General features: G+C 39.6%; 1 long non-coding RNA gene across 1 annotated transcript; it reads right to left on the minus strand.

The window, feature by feature from the left end:
- Positions 1-5,600: 5,600 nt before the first annotated feature.
- On the minus strand, positions 5,601-6,054 carry LOC132566215 (uncharacterized). Its single transcript, XR_009555048.1, has 2 exons — positions 5,946-6,054; positions 5,601-5,860 (listed from the first exon to the last, which is right to left on the minus strand). It is a non-coding gene; the product is annotated as an uncharacterized LOC132566215 (long non-coding RNA).
- Positions 6,055-6,605: the final 551 nt, after the last annotated feature.

Here is a 6,605-nt window from a genome sequence, read left to right on the forward strand (position 1 = left end):
TACTTTAGTCAACTTTTAGAATTCAATAACTGACTTTGATAGAGAAATTACTGTTCCAGGGTATGGTAAATGACAATGGTCTAGAACACTGTTAAATTTAAGTCTCAAAAATGAACTTTAATAAAATGTGCTCCAATAATGTACTGTGACAGCTTTTAGAGAAATCAGCTTCAATACTCTGATTCTCCCAGGAATGCTGTGAGATATACTCAAGCAGCCTTGAGCCATGGAATAAGCAAGCAGACAGCTTTATGATAAATGGTCCTAGAAACCTAAATTACAACTGCACCAAATGAACAATATGTCCAAATTATTTGGTGGCTTTTTTTGTTGCAGAGACAGCTGGCAGGAGTACAGTGTGCAATCATCTTTGTCTACAAACCTACAGTGACACCTAGTGAGCAAATATACAGTCAAGAAACCAGGCCCTGGCTCTGAGGCTGCTGCAGGCTAAATGTCTCCCCTTCTGAACAACAGAGTGGATACATCAAAGAACAGCAAAAAGTGTCAAGCTGGAAAAGTAGAGTGAGTCAGTATTTAGAAAATGCTATGAAACAGCAAATGGAATGCAGGAGGCGGCACTGTTAGCACTTTCTTTTCTCTGGCTCAGAGCTCTCCCAGTACTAGAAAACAATTCTTGACATTATTTACTTAGCACTACCAGCATCCATGGTACATAACACTGGGACGTAAAAGGCAAATTCCTGTTCCAAAGAGTTAACAATATAAACTGATAGATGAGGGAGACTACAGGGATCTGTCTGTAGTCCAGTTTAAATGTAACAAAAGTCACCCTGACCTAGATAGTTCAGGCCAGCCCGATCTCACCAGATCTCGGAAGCTAAGCATGGTCAACTCTGGCAAGTACTTGGTATACCAGAGACAGGGGCAAGCTTTATTCAGCCACTTCTCTGAATATCCTCCAGGCCCCTGGTTGGGGTCAATCACCAGGTCACCATGACTCCCAGGTGCATGCACATACACGCACACATATTAAAAAATACCAAAACACCCCCCAAAAGTAACAAAAGTCCAGGGGGTCATTTATTTCCATAGGAATTTATGAAAGTTCATATTTAAATAAATGTCAGGCTTCAAGGTGCCCCTAGACGTTTGTTTTAATACTATCAGGGCCATCTTTTTCCAACCAGTTTTTAAAAAACACTGGTATTTAGATGAAATATTGATCCAGAGTATTTTATACTGATCTACCTTGCATTCAAAGTGGTTTACAAGTAAGTTAGCACATATAATATAGCATTACATAGAGAACTCTTACATGGGGGTTCCACAAAGCTGGTGGCACATTAATCTGGGACAGTTGATTTAGCAAACCAGCGCTGCATACTCTGTTGGTCGAGTTGGTGGTATGTGCAGGATCAATGAAATCATTGTTTTACAAAGTCACAATTTCAGTGCTGGTGAACTTTTTAAAAAAGAAGGTCAGGGGCTCAGAACCTTTCCTTTGACTCAGCACTGGAAAGGGTCAGGGATGGTATTGATCATTCATGACAGTCCACTGAGCCATAACTGTAATTCCAAGATGTTACTGGAGGATTCAGTCCTGCTCCAGTTTTCTAATATTATATGCAGATGTAACTGACAGTTACTTTTATGCTTGGGGACCAGGGAAGAGATATTCAAACTCACCCCTCCCCCTTTTCCTCCTTTCACAACCCTCCAAGCAAAGAATAAGATAACTTGGGAGGCTGGAGAGTTTAAATCTCACCTCCATTACTTCCAATATAAGAATAATGAGGGACGGGATGGTATCTTACCTCTACCTTCAAACCCTTGCCACCCTAATCTATTTTGTAAATTAAATCTTTATTACTTATAGATTATATACCCCTGCTACTGTTTACTATTGAAGATATTCTATACTATAAGCCGGAGACCCATGATGCCTTGCGGAAGCATCTCACTTCCCCTCCCCCACTATTATTTTTGCTGCATTCCCCTGAAAGTCCCCATACTTTCTCCCCTTTTCTGGCTTCCTCTCTTTACCATCCACCAGGCAACCTATTTTTATCTGCCTCCCTATCTGCAGCTTTCCCTCCTTTCCTTCACCTTGCAGCCTGGGAAAATAATTGCATGGTTGTATAGTGGCAGTTGCTGGACCCAACTGCACAGTAGGGAACCCACAAGGACGTGTGGAGGCTCCTCACTTACCCCTGTATCCCATTCTCACACTATTTTTTCTCCCTTTCCCTGCTTTTTTTCCTCCTTTGACCTACTAACCAGCCTACAATATCTACCCCCCATCTTTGACTACACTGGTATTTATTTACTTTATACCCTGTCTCTCTCCACATTGAGCACTCAAGCTAGCTTATATCATTTTCTCCTCATAACAACCCTGTGAGGTAGGTTAGGCTGAGAACATGTGACTGAGGGGAGGGACATGTTATGGGGAGGAACGGTGGCTCAGTGGTAGAGCATCTGTTTGGTAAGCAGAAGGTCCCAGGTTCTATCCCCAGCATCTCCAACTAAAAAGGGTCCAGACAAGTAGGTGTGAAAAACCTCAGCTTGAGACCCTGGATTGCCGCTGCCAGTCTGAGTAGACAATACTGACTTTGATGGACCAAGAATCTGATTCATCATCATCATCATAGTTTGTTACAGACTCAAGACCAGGATACAGTATAAACATAATATGGAAAAGTAAAAACAGACATAGTATACAAAAATAGAGATCTAAATTCAAGAACTTTTAAAATGCAATTCCTGCAGTCTAAGAATTAATGCACAAAATTCAGCATCTGAATGTGTAATCTTTGGATTCTCATCTGACAAGAACCAGTGAAATTTTGCTTTGTTTGTATTAATATAACCAGGTATCCTATCGACTAATGGAGTAATAATTCTAAAACGAGCCTCCCTATAGTATGGGCAACTGAAAAACATATGCTCTACAGATTCAACCTCACTTAAAGGGCATGAGCACAGCCTTTCGGAATAGGGGATTTTATTGTACCTGCCTTGAATGACTGCAGATAGAAGGGCAGAACATCTAGCTAGAGCAAATGCCCTTCTAAAATTTCTTCTTTCCACTGAAGACAGATATGGTGCCAGCTCAATAGCACTTTTGAAATTTAACACCCCAAGTTTTGATGCACTAGAGATGTCAGACTGTCGCTCTATATCCTCAATTCTATGTTTAATTAGCCCTTTAGCTTGTTCAAGTCCATAAAATAAAAGTAGCTGAGGTGAAAAGCCAATTTTGTGAATATGGGTGTAAACTGCCTTGAGCCAACTGAATTGGAAATCATCCTGGAAAATCAGAGGAAACAGGCCTTGTGGTTATGTTCTTCATATGACCCAGTAAGTTCCCACAGCAGAGTTGGGATTAAAAGCAAGGTCTCCCAGATCCTTGTCAGGGATGCTGTAGGCTGAACCTGCATTGAGCAGGGGATTGGATTAGATGGCCTATATGATCCCTTCCAACTCTATGATTCTGTTCTGAAACTCTAGTCTCTACACTGGGCTGTCTTTCATGAGGTAGTTGCTGTTGAGCAATAGCAAGCAACTGGGCCTGGATGAATCATGAAATTCTTATGATATCAGGCCCTGGCCCTGACAAGTCCTCCCTCAAAGGCCAAAGCAGCCCTGGAAAGGTCCTTGCCCTCTCTCCCTGTCTTTTACTGACAGAAACCAATGCCTAAGGGTGGGCAATACTGATGTGGTTGCCTAGCAACAGCCTATGAGGGCATTTATTTCTTAATAATAATAATATTTAATTTGTATTCTGCCCTCCCCACCGAACCAGGCTCAGGGTGGCTCACATAGCATAACATAATATACAAACAAGCATAACATAATATACAAACTGTTTACACAACATATTACAACTCATGTATACTATTATAAAGCCATCTAATTAAAACCATCAAATTCAGTTCCATCAAATTAGTTTGGTGCTACAGTCTCACTACAGGTGCTACTTCTGTTCTTTGTTTGTTTGTTTAAATTTCAGCTTTATTGATTGGTTGGTTGCAAAGCTGAAATTTAAACAAACAAACAGGTCTGTAGAAAGGTCCATCTTGTCTCTCCATGGCCGCAGTCTCTAGATTTAAGTATCTACATGTTGGGCTACACTGAGAATTAGATATATTAATTTAGGTTACCATATGTCCTCTTTTTTGGTGTCCATCCTCTTTTGGACTTTTTGGGGAAAAAATGATGAAAATGACCTCTTTTGGGGCTGGAAGGTAAGGAATATTCCTAGTTAGTAGCAATTATCACAGCTTTAAAAATAGAGGTATTTAAAATTAGATTTGTCATAGTGATCACTTGTTTGAAGTATTCAGTTGGGAAATATGTCCTCTTTTTGCTTTTCAAAATATGGTATATTGATATTAAATCCAAGTAGCAGGGTATTAAGAGACATAGTGTAGATAGACACCAAGCCTATAGGATAACATAGATCTAAAAGTAGTTAAAGAATTACTGAATGTGGATACTACGGTTATTATTTTTACCCTACCTCTCCAAGATCTTGCTTGAGGCAGATAACAGGGCTTGACATTTATATTACAACTACATCTTCTTCTGCATTTCCTTAAAGTGACTGTAATTAAGGGAGGTGACAAGCCATGTACTAGTTCACTGTCCTAATTAAATTCAAATAGCTAATTAATTCCCCTTACTTTAGCCTTCACTCCAAATGGGGAACTCCTGATTGCCTTGCTCCGAAGTCTTCTTCCAGGTCAGGTTCTTCTAGATACTGAAGACATGAATACTGCTTCTAAAACTAGTGGTTTCTTCCTGATCAGGATTAGTTCTCAGGGAACAATAGAACTAGACAACCAAGGCACTGATCCTGGAAGTCTCTATGGCCTTCTTAATTACCTGTCTTCAGGTTCCCCTTGCTCTCCTCCTTAGGTTTATTTCTGGACAAAAGCTTATTTTCTTCAGACAGTTCTTCTCATTTAGCTCTTTTTATCACACAACTTCTCCTATACTGAACTTCTCTAACCAGGCTACATCTTATTCTCTCAGGCCAGACCCTTTCAGCCAAATAACGTTTACTGCATCTCAGGGCAACAGTTTATAGGTTCATATTTAGACCAGTGAAAGTGGATAGAAGGTCCACTAACTGGCAAATCATGTATAAGACAGGCTACCATAGACCCCACAGAGAACTTTCCTACAGGACGTACTAAAACTCAGAACAGCGCCTGCCCATAGACTATACACGCCTGCCCATAGAAAAAGCACACCTGCCCATAGGGAATAATGGAGACCACATTTGCCCATAGGGAAAAAAGGAAATTAGGCTTGTCCTAAGGAAACCTCTTGCCCATAGAAAATACACGCCTGCCCATAGAGAAAGCACACCTGCCGATAGGGAATAATGGGGACCACGTTTGCCCATAGGGAATAATAAGGACCACATTTGCCCATAGGAAACAAAACAAATTAAGCTTGTCCTAAGGACACCCCTTGTCCATAGACTATATACGCCTGCCCATAGAGAAAGCACACCTGCCCTTAGGGAATAATGGAGACCATATTAGCCCATAGGGAAAAAGGGAAATTAGACTTGTCCTAAGGACAGCAATTCCCCATAGACAATACACAAACACACAAACACAAGGTTATAGTGACAATTAACTAACAAATGTATTATTAACCATAAACACAAAGAAACCTAAGTCCCTAATAAAGTCCTTAGAGTAGATACATATGGAAATAGTCCAACATGAGAATGTCTTCTTCATGTAGTGATTTCTTCAGTGAAATTTTCTTCAATGAAATATGAATGTCCAAATGTTGCTTGCAAATCCCTGGACAGGTCGTGGACTTCTGTCCCACCTGTTTCCAATTCTTTTTCAACAGGGGATATTCCACAAATCTTCTAAAAACATGAAAAGAGACCTCATGCTATTTAATAAATAATTAATGATTAATAATTAATACAAAAAATAAATCCCAATACTCACAATAACAAAAATAAGATTCTTGCATGGCACTAATAGGGACCATGGTCTCCACAAAAACCTTCACTTATGGCAATTGCTCAAAAGGCTCTAAGTGGCAACTCCAGCACCCTGCTCCTATGTTTTTGAAGCTTAAACAACCTACACCTGTCTGTCCCCTTAAAGGGTCCTAGTACCACATTCCATGGATATTCTGACCCATTACACAATATACTTTACAGATTCATATACATATGATAATCCCATATAAACTACAAAATTATAAAACCAAACAATAACATGCAATTATGTATACAGTAATGACAACCTACAGACTCATATCATTATAAAAAACAAGAAAGTTCCAGACAGTTATTCAAACCATTTGGAGCTACAGTGTTAAACTTGTGTATCCATTTACACTCTTCCTGTAACAATTTTTTTTCTGAACATTGATAAATTCATTACCTCTTTCAAACGTATACAAGATAATAAACTTAAAACTATCAAAAGTGTGCATTTTGTCCCAAAAATGGCTGACAAGAGGAGCATCAAAATTTTTATTTTTTATTCTGCTGCAATGCTCCAAAATCCTAACCCTGACCTGTCTTGTTGTGTTACCAATGTAACACAACCCACAATCACATTGAATTAAGTACATGACGGAACGAGTGGCACATGATG

Source organism: Heteronotia binoei, chromosome 2 (assembly GCF_032191835.1).
Source record: "Heteronotia binoei isolate CCM8104 ecotype False Entrance Well chromosome 2, APGP_CSIRO_Hbin_v1, whole genome shotgun sequence".
Classification (NCBI taxonomy): Eukaryota; Metazoa; Chordata; class Lepidosauria; order Squamata; family Gekkonidae; genus Heteronotia; species Heteronotia binoei.